Here is a 17089-nt window from a genome sequence, read left to right on the forward strand (position 1 = left end):
TAGGGACTTTTACGAGGAACTGTACCGGTCGGAACCTCCGAGGGGGAGAGAAGGGATGGAGAGCTTCATGAACAGGCTAAGGGGTTGGATTATGAGGAGAGGTTGAGTAGACTGGGACTGTACTCGTTGGAATTTAGAAGGATGAGGGGGGATCTTATAGAAACATTTAAAATTATGAAGGGAATAGATAGGATAGATGCGGGCAGGTTGTTTTCACTGGCGGGTGAAAGCAGAACTAGGGGACATAGCCTCAAAATAAGGGGAAGTAGATTTAGGACTGAGTTTAGGAGGAACTTCTTCACCCAAAGGGTTGTGAATCTATGGAACTCCTTGCCCAGTGAAGCAGTTGAGGCTCCTTCATTACATGTTTTTAAGGTAAAGATAGATAGTTTTTTGAAGAATAAAGGGAATAAGGGTTATGGTGTTCGGGCCGGAAAGTGAGCTGAGTCCACAAAAGATCAGCCATGATCTCATTGAATGGCGGAGCAGGCTCGAGGGGCCAGATGGCCTACTCCTGCTCCTAGTTCTTATGTTCTTATGTTTCCCAAGGGTTCAAGAGAGGCTGGTAGAGGGGCTGGGGGCGCCGATAGAGCTGGAGGAGCTAGTCAGGGGGATCGGACAAATGCAGTCAGGTAATGCCCCGGGGCCGGACGGGTTCCCGGCGGAATTTTACAAAAAGTATGCGGACCTGGTGGGTCCCCTGCTGGTGCGAACCTTCAATGAGGCATGGGAGGGGGTGGGGGGGGGGGGGGGGGCTTTGCCCCCGACGATGTCACGGGCACTGATCTCTTTGATCCTAAAGCGGGATATTGATCCTAAAGCGGGATAAGGACCCCTTGCAGAGTGGATCATACAGGCCTATCTCGCTCCTCAATGTAGACGCTAAGTTGCTGGCGAAGATCCTGGCTACCAGGATAGAGGATTGTGTGCCAGAGGTGATTCACGAAGATCAGACAGGATTTGAAAAGGGGCGGCAGCTCAACACGAATGTGCGGAGACTGCTTAATGTTATCATGATGCCGGCAGTGGAGGGGGAGGCGGAGATAGTGGTGGCGCTGGACGCAGAGAAAGCGTTTGATAGAGTTGAGTGGGGGTACCTGTGGGAGGTGCTGGAGAGGTTTGGATTTGGGGAGGGATTCATCAAATGGGTGAGGCTGCTTTACGCGGCTCCGATGGCGAGTGTAGTCACAAATGGAAGGAGATCGGAGTACTTTAGGCTCTATCGTGGGACCAGGCAGGGGTGCCCCCTGTCCCCCCTGCTCTTTGCACTGGCGATTGAACCGCTGGCTATGGCGTTGAGGGAGTCAGGGAGATGGAAGGGTCTGGTGCGGGGTGGGGAGGAGCACCGGGTATCGCTGTATGCGGACGACCTGCTGTTATATGTGGCGGACCCAGAGGGGGGAATGCCGGGGGTGATGGAGCTGTTAGCGGAATTTGGGGGCTTTTCGGGCTATAAGCTAAATTTAGGAAAGAGCGAGGTATTTGTAGTGCACCTGAGAGATCAAGAGGAGGGAATTGGGAGGCTCCCTTTCAGGAGGGCAGTGAAGAGTTTCAGGTACCTGGGGGTGCAGGTGGCCAGGAGTTGGGGGACTCTCCATAAGCTTAACTTCACCAGACTAGTGGAGCAGATGGAGGAGGAATTTAAAAGGTGGGACATGGTGCCGCTGTCGTTGGCGGGCAGAGTGCAATTCGTCAAAATGACGGTTCTCCCGAGGTTCTTGTTCCTCTTCCAATGTTTGCCCATCTTTATCCCTAGGGCCTTTTTTAAAAGGGTAACCAGCAGCATCATGGGATTTGTTTGGGCGCATGGCACCCCAAGGGTGAAGAGGGTCTTCTTGGAGCGGGGTAGAGATTGGGGGGGGGGGGGGGCTGGCGTTGCCCAATCTCTCGGGGTACTACTGGGCGGCCAACATGTCGATGGTGCGCAAGTGGGTGATGGAGGGGGAGGGGGCAGCATGGAAACGGATGGAGAGAGCGTCCTGTGGGGATACAAGCCTGGGGGCCCTGGTAACGGCGCCGTGGCCGCTCCCTCCCACGAGGTATACCACGAGTCCGGTGGTGGCGGCTACCCTCAAGATTTGGGGGCAGTGGAGGTGACATAGGGGAGAAGTGGGGGGCTCGATGGAGGCTCCGTTAAGGGGGAACCATAGGTTCGTCCCGGGGAACATGGATGGGGGATTTCAGGGATGGTACAGAGCGGGCATTAGACAGCTGAGGGACCTGTTTATCGACGGGAGGTTTGCGAGCCTGGGGGAGTTGGAGGAGAAATTTGGGCTCCCCCCGGGAAACATGTTTAGGTATCTGCAGGTAAAGGCATTTGCTAGACGGCAGGTGGAGGGATTCCCTGCGCTCCCCGCGAGGGGGGTGAGTGACAGGGTGCTTTCGGGGGTCTGGGTCGGGGAGAGGAAGATATCCGATATCTACAAGCTTATGCAGGAGGTGGAAGAGGCGTCAGTAGAGGAGCTGAAAACTAAGTGGGAGGGGCAACTGGGGGAACAGATCGAAGACGGGACATGGGCTGATGCCCTGGAGAGGGTTAATTCTTCCTCCTCGTGTGTGCGGCTTAGCCTCATTCAATTCAAGGTGCTACGTAGGGCCCACATGACTGGGACGAGGATGAGTAAGTTCTTTGGGGGTGAAGATAGGTGTGTCAGGTGCTCGGGGAGTCCAGCGAACCATGCCCATATGTTCTGGGCATGCCCGGCACTGGAGGAGTTCTGGAAGGGGGTGGCGAGGACGGTGTCAAGGGTGGTGGGATCCAGGGTCAAGCCAGGATGGGGACTCGCGATCTTTGGGGTTGGGGTAGAGCCGGGAGTGCAGGAGGCGAAAGAGGCCGGTGTGCTGGCCTTTGCATCCCTAGTAGCCCGGCGAAGGATTTTGCTACAATGGAAGGATGCGAGCCCCCCAAACGTGGAGACCTGGATCAATGACATGGCGGGTTTTATTAAGCTGGAGAAGATCAAATTCGCCCTGAGAGGATCGGTACAATGGTTCTTTAAGCGGTGGCAACCTTTCCTCGACTTTCTGGCTCAACGATAGGGTACTGGGACAGTAGCAGCAGCAACCCGGGGGGGTGGGGGGGGAGACGATGACTATGTTTGTTTATATTATTTAAATTTGATTTATTTAATTTTAATTTATGGTTAAGTTCTCTTGTTGGGGTGGGGGGGGGGGGGGGATACATGTGTTGTTACGGTTTGGGGGGAGTGGCGGGTGTTATGGGGCAGTTTGTTGCATATTATTTCTTGTTATATTTTTATATTTTCTGTACAAAATTCCAATAAAAATTATTTTTTAAAAAACAAACTGTTGATATAAAGCTGTTGCTGATGTTATTCCAAAGGGTAATCTCTTGTAGCAGAATAGGCCTTGGTGAGTGATGATGATGAGCAGATGTTGAGAGTCAGCTGCCACATGCATTTGCAGACAGGCCTGCGATGGGTCAATCTTAATGAACGTGTATGCTCCTGCTAGGCATGTGAACAAATCTTCAATCAATGGTGGTAGGTATTGATCTGTGCATAGAACCAGATTGAATGTTGTTTTAAAATCTCTGCAGATATGAATTGTACTATCCTGCTTCATGACAGGTACAATAGGGGTTGCCCAGTCACTAGTAGTGATGGGTTCTAATACTCCTGTTTCCACAAGTCTCAGTAGTTCATATTCTACCTTAGGATGTAGAGTATAAGGTACTGCTCTAACCTTGAGACATTTCGGTTGGTTCTTATGCGTCTCCAAAAACATTAGTGTATTTTTGCGGAATGGTCTGTAAGTCTGACTTTGAATCAACCAAGCAGTTTACAGGGCACCAGTTCAATTTAATCTTTTCCAGCCAGGGGGGCCAAGTGAGCTGGAAAACGTCCTTGGACCACATGGAGTGGCAGCTCTGCAGTTTGTCCACTTAGCTCAACTTTAACTATGTCATAAACTCTCAGAGGCACTATTCCCTCTGGATAGGTCCTCAAGATCACATTTGCTAGTTTCAAAGGCAGGTGATTAAGTTTCTGTTCATAGATGGTCTCAGAAATTAGGGAGTTGGCAGCCTCCATTTCATTCTCCATTTTGATAGGTTGGCAATTGAATTTTGCACCCATAAATGACATGAGCCACTCTGGACTGAGAGTACATTCAGCTTCAATTCTTTATCAGAATGATAAACAATTCTTTAACAGCTTCACCATGGTTGTTGCTGTTTTCTTCCACATTGTGAATTTTCTTAGTTTAATTCAAATTGTTTCTTCCTTTGAATGAGTTCTGTATCTTCTTTTGAGCCTTCTTCTCTGGAGAAGTTATTTTACTCAAGCGAGCTCTTGTTGTTTGGCAAGCTCTGCCATAACTTTTACATTGGCTGTCCTTGTTTCAGCAATCAGCCTGTGAATGGCCTGTTTTTCAAAGCGATGACATGCCTGTTGCTGGGGGAGGGGGGGGCTTCTTCTGGATGACAGCCAGTTTATGGATCCTCGTGCTTGCGCAGAGCTGAGAAGCCTCCTTAGCTGCGAACTCCACGGAAACAGCAATATCAAATGCAGCCTTTAGACTTAGATTTTGTTCCGTTAATAATTTTCTCTGACCGGTCTCATTTTTCAAACCACACACTAAATGATCGCTAATTGTGTCTTCTAACTAGTCGGCAAATTCACAAATCTCTGCAAGTCACTCGAGGGTTGCAAAGAACTGAGCAATACTTTCCCGTCCAGCTGATTCCTTCAATGAAATTGAAACCTCTCAGCAATAATTAACGATCTTGGTGCATAATGGTCTTCTAATATTTTAACCAATTCTTCATATGTGTTATCACCGGGCTACTCGAGCTGAAACAAGCTTAACAAATTAGAAGTTTTGCTTCCAATTGTACTTAGGACAGGGACCTTAATAGATTCTGAAATCTTATTGACAAGTATATAACAATGGAATCTTTCTGAGTATGATTTCCAGTTCTCTGAGTCTTCATCAAATGAGCTCATTGCGCCACAATTGCCCACCATTTTTAATGGTATCGGAATGTTATCCCAACTTCCCTTCAATTAATGGCCTAGTTAAATATGGTTGGATTGCTAATTTGCAACCGCTTTACCTCACATCACAGGCTGTGAGGATTTTTGTTCTTTGCCCCTCTCTACCTCTGTGTCTTACTGTGGAGATGCCGGCGTTGGACTGGGGTGAGCACAGTAAGAAGTCTGAATGGAAGGAGCAGTGCTCCGAAAGCTAGTGATTCGAAACACACCTGTTGGACTTTAACCTGGTGTTGTAAGACTTATTTTCGTGTCTTACGGTACTTGATGTGGCGAGCCCTGCAGCCTGAATTCCTCAAAGTGCTTTCCTTTGACTTTGTTCACCAAAGCCTTTGCCAGTCCCGATGCCAGGCACAATTTCTGACCTTCTGTTAATCTTCTTGATTGAGCAATTTGCTGAGGCCGCTGAACTCCACCATGTCAACAGTCAATCTTCGGCTCTTTCTCTTGCTTTCTCTGATCCATTTCTTGTTGCCAATTTTCCTTTTGTAAACTGTAATATCTTTGGATGAACAGTACAAAAGAAATATATTGCGGATGTATGTGATGTGAATGCAAAATCAACAGAGGTTTATTAGATAGGTATTTACGCACAAGAGTTGGTACTAAACTGAGGGCAAAAGCTCGCAAAGTAGCTGATGGTGTCACACATGTCACGTGACTCCCTTCTTAAAGAGACATTGCACGCAACTACAATAACCCACAAATATAACAAGTAGGATCTTCTGGTCCCATCAAAATCTATGGCATTTTTCATGGCTCACCCACCCTGCTGCTGGGGAATCCACCGGGGGGGGAGCTCAAATTTGGAAAGACTGGAAGATCCCAGCTGGTGGGGAGGGCCAGAAAATCGTGCCAGGATTGGCAAAATGACACAGGGAGAGACAGCGAGAGCGAGGGGGAGGACTCAGGGGAAAGAAACTGCGGAAGCAGGTGATGGATGCAGGTGGTGGAATTCTACCACACTGCCATGGCATCAAAAAACATTTGAACAGAAGTGTGATTAAAACCTGCCATATTTATCCCAATCCATAAGGTCTGTAGTTATTATGAACATATATGGATGCAATATCCAAATTTAGTATACAAATAAGTTGAAGCACTGAAGCCTGACATGACTTGCTGTTATCCTTGTTGCATCGAGTGCATTCTGTCAAAAAATATTATGGCAACTAGTCTGATGGTGAAAGAATTGCAGAGAGCTGCTCCTATTTTTAGCAGCAAGGCAAGGTAGAATGAGACATAATGTACGAAGCATGAATTTCACATTCCCACTTCATTGGCAGAAACAAAATAGTCAAAAGCACAGATCGTTGTTTCTGACTGAATTGTAGTGTGAGTTCCACCAAGTGGAGGATGTATGGACCAAGAAACAAAGCTAGTTTCAACATTTTCTTTAGAGTGGGGAGGAAGATGAATTTTCAGTATTTTTGGATTGTTGAAAATCCTCCCATAAAATCCCACCTGAATTGAATGGAGCAGAAAGCGTTGAGGAGTTGACACAGCATGGGGCAGCTACTGGTAATTCTTTAATCCATGATGTTTGTACAAAAATAACACTGGCCCATGCCATTGGTAACATTGGGTGGGATTCTCCGATCCCGCACCGGGTTGGAGAATCACCGGGGGAGCGGGAAATTCCCGTCACGCCGCACCGATTTTCTGGCGACCGGAGAATTGCCGCCAATCGCATCCGTGCAGTCGCCGTGGCGCCGGTCGGGACAACTGAAATAGGACCACGCGGCGATTCTCCGCGGTCGAGCGGCCGAACTCCCACCGGCGTGGTATACATCTGGTACCATGCGGCAAGAGCTCGGAACCGCAGCCGCGGTGGTGGTCCTATTTGGGAATTGACTCCGGGGGGGCATCAGCGGTGGCCAGACCCGCGATCGGGGGCCACCGATGGCGGGCCATCGTGATCTGGAGGTTCTTACCTAACTCCGCACGGGTCTGCTGTGTGGCTCCGCATGTCGGCGGCACCCACTCCGAGGTGGGCCATCGCGCGCATGCTAGGCCCCTGGAAAATGAAGAATCACCCCGGACTTTCAAGGAAAAAGTCCAAAGTGATTCTTGATCGTTTTCCAGCAGGCCTGGGGTCTTAGCCCCCAGAAGGGAGAATCCCGGCTATTACCTTTGTCTCACTTTGTAGAATTACGGCTGCTTTCAAACAGATCCAATATTTGTAATTGGGATGTCCAAAACATGGCTTGTGGACTTTAGATCTTTTGAAAGGAGGTATAGGGTTTCTGGAGTTCTTTGGAGAGGTAGGATAACATTTGGTAGGTAGGGTACCTTTTTGGATCGGTCCATGGACTACTTTCAGCAAGGTAAATGTCCTTTGAGAGAGAAATATATCTTTTGGGATTGATAAAAGTAGACATGAACCTACGTTATAAAGTGAATAGACTCAAAGGAACTGTCAAGCTGAAGGGAAGTATAAAGCTGCCAAGGAACTCTTTTTTGGCCTCAGCGAGGAATGCCTCGCCAAGGCTGCACTTACCTTCATTTCCATCACTGATGACCTTAGCTCGCCAGTGCCAGAAGAGATCAGGGCACCATTTTTAAATGCCGGCCCGATCTCCCTGATCTCCAGACCCTCCACTAGGCCTCCGGAACCTCAGCCCAACTCCAAACTTACCTATTGGGGGGTCCCCGAGCCCCCTCACCCCACGTCATCGGGACGGGACAACCCTAGGGCTGGTCCCTGTCAATGCCAACCTGACACCCGGGCACCTTGATACTGTCAGTCTGGCACCCTGGCAGTGCCCCTTACAGCCTGGCAGTCCCACACCCGCACTACCAGGGTATCTAGGTGGCAGTGCCAAGATACCCAGGTGGCAGCAAGAGTGCCAGGGTGCCACCCTGCCCAGAGCCTGACCACTCTATGGCCTCCGATAGCCTGGGAGACCCTCCAAGGTGCCGTTATGCCTTATTCACATTTGTGAGGACCAGTGCTAAACCGCACCATGGCGAGGTTTCCCACGCATGGGCGTTTGACCCTGAGCCTTTGGAGAATCCGTCTCAGACATATTTAAGTGATCCTAACTGCTCACTTAAATATGCAAATCTGGATCCTGCACAGTGAAGGCGATTCCAGATCGCGAGGCGTCTCAAGCATCGTAAATCTCGCGAGAGGTCTCTTGTGAGATTTAGTGGCCTCTTTGCGTCCCAAGTAGATTACAATGAGGCTGTTCGATTGTGCCGAACTTCTTTGTTGTGGGCTATTCATACAAATGCTTGTTTTTATATGGAATCAAGTGCTTGAACAAAATGTTTGTCTTTCTCAGGAATTATGGGGTTCAAGGAATGTAAACATAGTGAATAGGCTTTTATGAATGAGTGTTATTTTCTGAAAATAAAGTTTGCAGTATACAGTTGGAACTTTCATTTATTACATCTCAGCATGGATATACTCATGGTGGATACTGGGTGAGTTGACATGTATAGTAGAAGGACAGAGGGTGAGGGGTATGCGGTGGCAAGAGTTGACACTGATTTGGCATAGGGCCCTTAAAGGACCAGAGTTGTGGGTAGAGTGGCATAGATTGGCATGGAGGGTTTGAGAGGCCATGGGGGTGGGGGCATGAAGTGACATGAGTTGATATGTGAGTTGATGGAGGTGAGGCCCATGGGCTTTTAGCTTTATGGCTTTTTTTAATAGCTGGGACTAAGTCCCAGATCATCGAGGAGGGCCCTGCCTGGATAGCCTCCGTGGCCATCTCCGAACACTTTCCAGGACGGCGTTCCTGACTCCAGCAAGCTCCGAAATCAATAAATAAATGTCTGAAGTCATTATCCACAATCTAGCCAATGTTAGTTCGTTAAATGCCAGTGTTCACTGACCTCATTAAACTAAATGTACTTGATCCTATTTCTAGTTGCGGGAAATGAAATGAAAATCGCTTATTGTCACAAGTATGCTTCAAATGAAGTCTCTGTGAAAAGCCCCTAGTCGCCACATTCCAGCGCCTGTTCGGGGAGGCTGGTACGGGAGATACTCCGGCCAGGATTTTCCGACCCAGCCATGGCGGGATCTACTGTGGGAGTTGCGATGGTTCAGTGAAACACCCACTGACCCTTGATAGGACTGGATGCTCCTGGCAGTGGGTAGGGCTAGAGAAGCCCACCACTATTTCCTTATAAGGAACTGATATTACTTCTAGTTCTTCTGCTAATCTTGACACAGGCCATCTGAGTTGATGGGTGCAACAGCTCTGTTGTGGGTTTGTTTTTTCGTTTCATTCTGGCTGTGCCAGTTGTTCAAGAGACAATTACTGGGTGTCTGAAAGCATGAAAACCAAAGGAAGGATGAGGGTGGGAGAAAATGGGAGGTCAATGGTCTCACCATCCACAGCTTCCATTTCAGGCAAACGGGATAAGGCTGAGGAGGAGACTGAGAAGGGGCAAAAGGCAGTCACTTACCATCATCCAGGAAAATCTAAGCAACATTGGATACAACCGGCTCTGACTATGATGCTTTCGAAACCAGAATGTGGAGCACCATCTGCTCAAGGGATTGAGGACCTGGGATTGAACTGACTATCCCCAACACTGCCTTCCTCCAACTCCCCACCAGGTTTCTGGTACTCCCAGATATTATGAACCAGTTTCTCCTTCAAGAGTGAGGGAAGAATGTCAGTGATTGCTCTGTCATGTCTTCAGGTGAATAGGTGGACTCCTGTGGAGGCAGTGAGAGCTGGGTGATGTTGGCTAAACTGGCGTTTGGACGAGATTTTTAAAAATTAATTTAAGGGATGTGAGCATTGCTGGTTAGGCTAGCATTTATTGGAAGGTGGTGGTGAGTTGTTTTCTTGAACCATTGCAGTCCCTGACGTGTAGGTACACCCACTGTGCTGTTATGGAGGGAGTTCCAGGAAGTTGCTCCAGAGACAATGAAGGTACGGCGATATATTTCCAAGCCAGGGTGGTGAGTGACTCGAAGGGGAACCTCCAGGTGTGGTATTCCCAGGTAACTGCTGCTCTTGTTCTTCCAGATGTGTTTGGAAGGTGCTGTGTAAGGATGGTAGTAGCATCGAAGCAATGAATCTGAGTCCCGAGTGCCAGGGAGTGATAGGGGAATGGTGCATTGAGATGTTTGAGAGGCTGGTGGTGTGGTGGATATATGATGTCATGGAAGGTCTTGACAATAGTGAGGTCATTAGTCATCATTCTTTTGGTACTACTGCTGTCATGTCCTCATGGCCAGATTGTGGGCAACATGTTCCTGATCCTTCAGAGACTGGACCCTTTGGGAAACATGGCCTCCTCTTGGGTCATCGCAAATGTTGTTAAATCTGGAAACACTTTTGCTTGTCTGCTGCAACATTTTCTTTCAACTTCACTCTTTCAAAATTATTTTCCAAAAGCCTTCAGTTCAGTTTGCCTTTTTAGGGGCAGTCTGCCTTTACAAATAGAAAGCTGCCAGCATCATGTACTATCAGATTAAATTTTAAAAATAAATTTAGATTACCCATTACTTTTTTTCCAATTAAGGGGCAATTTAGCACAGCCAATCCATCTAAGGCTGTGGGGGTGAAGCCCAGGCAGACAGGGGGAGAATGTACAAGCTCCACACAGACAGTGACCCGGGGCCAGGATCGAACCTGGGACCTCAGCGACGTAGGCAGCAGTGCTAACCGCTGTGCCACCATGCTGCCCTGTACTATCAGATTCATATTGCTCAGCACTCCTGTCAAGCCTAGAATCAACTGATATCAAAAGGAGGATATGTGGTGAACCACTGTGTACACCTGTATTAGGGGATGTAAGGCAGGACCCGTACTACAAGTTCGCTGGTAGTCCCTGCCGGCTGGCTCCGCCCACTAGGAGCTCTATAAATATGCGTGTCCTCCATTGATCTGCCATTTCACCAGCTGCTGTAGGAGGCCATGCATCTGACTGCAATAAAGCCACTGTTGTACCCAATCTGAGTCTTTGTGCAATTGATCGTGCATCAGGATACCAGCAGCACAGGATCCACTCTGCCCCATACGTCAATCATACACGTTGAAATTTACCTGTTGCTCACCTCCAATGGAATCAGCACAGGCAAGCTATGAACTGAGAGCTCCATGATTGAAAATTAAGGTAGGCCTATTTTTAAGTCCATCTCTTTTGTGATACTAGAAAGATTTGAGCAGAAATATTGTTTTCATTCATTTAAAGTTTCAGTAAGATTAGGGAAGGTGATAAAAGAGGTGGAGGAGTAGCATTGTTAATCAAGGATAGTATAATGGCTGCAGAAAGGCAGTTTGAGGAGGATCTGTCTGCCAAGGTAGTGTGGGCTGAAGTTAGAAATAGGAAAGGAGCGGTCACTTTGTTAGGAGTTTACTTTAGGTCCCCAAGCAGTAACAGAGATGTGGAGGAAAAGATTGCAATGCAGATTTTGGATAGGTGCGGTAGTCACAGAGTAATTCTCAGGGTGACTTGAACTTTCCAAATATTGATTGGAACCACTATAATTCGAATAGTTTGGATGGGGCTGTTTTTATCCAGTGTGTGCAGGAGGGTTTCCTCACACAATGTGTGGATAGACCGACAAGAGGCGGGGCCACATTGGATTTGGTACTGGGTAATGAACCTGGCCAAGTGTTAGATTTGGTTGTGGGAGAGCATTTTGGAGATGGTGACCACAATTCGGTGACTTTCACTATAGCAATGGAGAGGGATAGGACCATACGGCAGGGCAAGGTTTATAACTGGGGAAAGGGTAATTACGATGCGATTAGGCAAGAATTGGGGAGCATAAGATGGAAACAGGAACTGTCAGGGATTGGCACAATTGAGATGTGGAACTTGTTCCAGGAGCAAATCCTGCGTGTCCTTGATATATATGTCCCTGTCAGGCAGGGAGGAAATGGTCGAGTGAGGAAACCATGGTTTACAAAAGAGGTTGAATGTCTTGTCAAGAGGAAGAAGGGGGTTTATGTAAGGATAAGAAAACAAGGTTCAGTTAGGGCACTTGAGGGATACAAGATAGCTAGGAAGGAGCTCAAGAAAGGGCTCAGGAGAGCTAGGAGGGGGCATGAGAAGTCCTTGGTGGGTAGGATCAAGGAAAACCCCAAGACTTTTTATACTTATGTGAGGAATAAAAGAATGACCAAGGTGAAGTTAGGGCCAGTCAAGGACAGTAGTGGGAACATGCGCATGGAGTCTGAAGATGTATGAGAGGCCCTAAATGAATACTTTTCTTCAGTGCTCACAAAGGAGAGGGGCCATGTTGTTGAGGAGGATAGTGCGATGCAGGCTGGTAGGCTGGAGGAGGTTGATATTTGGAAGGAAGATGTGTTCAAAATTTTGAGAAGCCTGAGGATAGATAAGTCCCCTGGGCCTGATGGGATATATCCTAGGATACTTTGGGAGGCGAGGGATGAGATTACAGAGCCTTTGGCTTTGATCTTTATGTCCTCAATGTCTACAGGAATAGTGCCAGAAGACTGGAGAGAGGCGAATGTTGTCCCCTTGTTCAAGAAAGGGAATAGGAATAACCCTGGAAATTATAGGCTGCTTAGTCTCACTTCGTTCATAGGTAAATTATTGGAAAAGGTCCTGAGGGATAGGATTTATGGTCAATTGGAAAAAGACAGCTTAATCCAGAATAGTCAGCACGGATTTGTGAGGGTATGTCTTGCCTCACAAATGTGATGGTATTCTTTGAGGCGGTAACTAAGTACATAGATGAAGGTAGAGCAGTTGATGTCATATACATGGATTTTTGGCGTTTGATAAGGTGCCCCATGGCCGGCTCATGCAGAAAGTAAGGAGGCATGGCATAGAGGGAAACTTGGCTGATTGGATTAATAACTGGCTATCACATAGAAGACAGAGGGTGGTGGTAGATGGTAAATTTTCATCCTGGAGCCCAGTCACCAGCGGCGTACCACAGGGATCAGTGCTGGGTCCTCTGCTATTTGTGATTTTTATCAATGACTTGGATGATGGAGTTGAAGGTTGGGTTAGTAAATTTGCTGATGACACCAAGATTGGTGGAGTAGTGGATAATGTGGAGGGCTGCTGTAGGCTGCAAAGAGACATTGATAGGATGCAGAGTGGCCTGAAAAGTGGCAGATGGAGTTTAACCCTGATCAGTGTGAGGTGATTCATTTTGATAGGACAAATTTGAATATGAATTACAGGGTTAACGGCAGGGTTCTGAAGGATGTGGAGGAGCAGAGAGGTCTCAGAGTTCATGTTCATAGATCTCTGAAAGTTGCCACCCAAGTGGATAGATCCGTGAAGAATGCCTATAGTGTGTTAGCATTTATTAAAAGGGGGATTGAGTTTAAGAGCCGTGAGGTTATGCTGCAACTGTACAAGACCTTGGTTAGACTACATTTGGAGTATTGTTTGCAGTTCTGGTCACCTCATTATAGGAAGGATGTGGAAGAATTGGAAAGGGTGAAAAGGAGATTTACCAGGATGCTGCCTGGATTGGAGGGTATGTCTTATGAGGAAAGGTGAGGGAGCTAGGGCTTTTCTCATTGGAGCGAAGGAGGATGAGAGGTTACTTAATTGAAGTCTATAAGATGATGAGAGGGATAGATAGAGTGGACGTTCAGTGACTTTTTCCTCGGATGGATGTAGCTGTTACAAGGGGGCATAACGATAAGGTTCATGGTGGAAGATATAGGAGAGATGTCACAGGTAAGTTCTTTAATCAGAGAGTGGTTGGGGCATGGAACGCGCTCCCAGCTATGGTAGTGGAGCCGGTCACTTTAGGAACTTTCAAGCAGTTATTGCAGAGACATATGGAGTGCACTAGAATGATTGGGAGTAGGTTGATTTGATCTTAGTTTCAGACTAGTTCGGCACAACATCATGGGCCAAAAGGCCTGTACTGTGCTGTACAGTTCTATGTTCTATGTTTGTTTTGGAACATGCTGGTTGAACTTTCAGACAACTCTCTGCGAGCTCTCTCCCACAGACCCTCTTCCTACATCTCTTGTAACCGTACTAACCTTTTAAAACTTAATTCTAACACCAACGCTACCTCTAACCTTTATCTTTCATGTTTACTACAGGTATGAAGATCCTCCGAATTCCGTGGGCCGGCTCACATGACCTGACCCGGCAGGACTCCTCCAGAGACCTGACCCTGGCCTTGACCTGGAAGCGGAAGAGGCTCGACCGCATGTGGAAATCGACCCGGCTCCCCAAGCGCTCTGGGACCGGCCCAGGAAACGACCCCGGCTCCCAGAGTGCATGACCTGGCTCCCGGAACTCCTGGCCCAGTTCCCAACCATGAGACCTGGCCCGACCAACCTGACCTGATGAGACCCGCCCAGCACTCTGACTGACCGGCAGTTGGAGGAAAGGAGAATCCACATGGAGGCAGGCCTACTCCAAGGCCCGATTCCAGGAACGCCCAACCAGACCACCAACCCTGAACATGTGACCCAGCCCAACTTGACCCAAGAAGACCCTGCCTGTGACCCGAACCCAGACTCAATACCCTCAAAATGGTGGAGAGCCCGAACATGGCAAATGGTAAACCCGTACTCGTGGAACCCCGGGGTCCAACCGGATTGCGAACATGCCCCTCCGGCGACCCCAAAATCATAACCAGCGCCCGGGACCCCAGCCAGACACAACCCCGAAATCACAGCCAGTGCCCAGGAAGCAAGGAAAATGCGGCGGCCTGCAGGTGAGACTAAAAGAACATGGTGCCAAGTCTCCTCTCCCCAGCATACTGCTGGCAAATGTCCAAGCGATCGAAAACAAGCTGGATGAGCTTAACACTAGACTTACCTCTCAGAGGGAAGTAAGAAACTGCTGTGTGCTCTATTTCACAGAGACATGGCTCACCCCAGCCTCACCAGACTGTGCTGTACAACCTGACGGCTTCTCAATATATCAGATGGATCGCACAACTTCATCGGGCAAAGCGAAGGGTGGAAGAATTTGCTCCTCATCAACTCCTCCGAGTGCTCGGACGTGATGACCCTGGTGAACTATTGCTCCCGGGATCTGGAATACCTGACTATGAAGAGCCGCCCATATTACCTTCCACAGGAGTTCACTTCTGCCGTTCTCACGGTGGTCTACATCCCACCTCAGGCAGAAGTGAAGAAGGCGCTTACTGAATTGTACACTGCTATAAATAACAATGAAACAGAATACCCGGAGGCCTTGTTCATTGTGGCCGGGACTTCAACCAGACCAACCTCGAGTGTACTGCCAAAATTCCACCAACATATGTCCTGTCCCACCAGGGGCCCCAACACCCTTGACCACTGCTGCACAAAAATCAAGGGCACCTATCGGTCCATCCCCGACAGCACTTCAGAAAATCAGACCACAAGCCACTGCTCCTTCTCCAGACATACAAGCAGAAACCTAAGCGGAGAATCCAGTTGAGATGGTCACGGAATGCTGGTCCGAGGCAACAGAAGAGCTCCTACGTGACTGCTTCGAGTCAGTGGACCTGTCCATATTCAAGAACTCAGCGGCCAACCTAAACAAGTATGCCACCACTGTCACAGTTTTTATCAGCAAGTGTGTCGAAGATTGCGTGCCAAAGAAGGCAGTACATACGTTCCCCAACTGGAAACTATGGTTTAATCTGGAGGTTCACTCCCTATTGAAGGCCAGGTCTGAGGCATTCAAGACAGGCGATCCTGACCTATACAAGAAATATAGGTTGAACATCCATAGAGCCATCAGGGGTGCAGGAGACAATACCAGACTAAGCTAGAGTCACAGACTAGTGGCACAGACTCTCGTCGGTTGTGGCAAGGCTTAAACAACATAACAGGCTACAAAGCAAAGCCGAGTAGAATTTCCAGCCACAGCGCACCCACCCCTGATGAGCTCAATGCAGTCCATGCTCTTTCCGAGCAGAAAACCAACAAACCGTTGTCAACTGCCCAAGCAGCCTCGGCACACACCTACCTACAGCCTCCGTCGTCAGATTGGCCACAACCCGTCCACAGCAGACGCTATCTCCCTGGCCCTACACTCATCTCTGGAGCATCTCGACAACAAGGACTCTGATTCAGTATCCAATTTATTGACAACAGCTCTGCCTTCAACCATAATCCCAGTCAAGTTCACATCAAAACTCCAAAACATACAACTTGTCTCCTCCCTTTGCAACTGGATCTTCGACTTCCTGACCCATAGACCACAATCAGTAAGGACAAATAACAACACCTCCTCCACTATCGTCCTCAATACTGGGGCTGTGTATTTAGCCCCCTATTATATTCCCTCTACACACATGACTGTGTGGCAAAATTTGGCTCCAGCTCCATCTACAAGTTTGCTGATGACACGATTGTAGTGGGTCGGATCTCGAAGAACAATGAATCAGAGTACAGGAGGGAGATAGGGAACTAGTGGCGTGGTGTAATGACAACAATCTCTCCCTCAATGGGGCAGTATGGTGGTCCAGTAGTTAGCACTGCTGCCTCATGGTACCGAGGGCCCAAATTTGATCCATGTGGAGTTTGTGCATTCTCCGCATGTCTGCGTGGGTCTCACCCCCACAAACCCAAAGATGTTCAGGGTAGGTAGAGTGGCCACGCTAAATTGCCCCTTAATTTGAAAAAAAAAGAATTGAGCAACCTAAACTTCTATTTTAAAAAATCACTCCCTCAATGTCAGCAAAACTAAGGGGCTGGTCATTGACTTCAGGAAGCGAAGTATTGCACACATCCCTGTCAGCATCAATGGTACTGAGATGGTTGACAGATGGTTGGAGATGGTTGACAGCTTCAAATTCCAAGGTGTGCACATCCCTAACGACCTGTCCTGGTACACCCACGTCGATGCTATGATCAAGAAAGCACAACAGCGCCTATACTTCCAACTAAGGAAATTCAGCATGTCCACATTGCCTCTTACCAATTTTTATAGATGCACCATAGAAGGCATCCTATCTGGCTGCATCACAGCTCGATATGGCAACTGCTCAGCCCAAGACTGTAAGAAATTACAGAAAGTCGTGAACACCCCCAATTCCATCACGCAAACCCACCTCCCATCCATTGACACTGTCTACACCTCCCGCTGCCTTGCGAAACGGGCAGCATAATCAAAGACCCCTCCTACCTGGGCTATTCCCTCTTCCAACC

This window comes from Scyliorhinus canicula, chromosome 4 (genome assembly GCF_902713615.1).
Source record: "Scyliorhinus canicula chromosome 4, sScyCan1.1, whole genome shotgun sequence".
Lineage (NCBI taxonomy): Eukaryota > Metazoa > Chordata > Chondrichthyes > Carcharhiniformes > Scyliorhinidae > Scyliorhinus > Scyliorhinus canicula.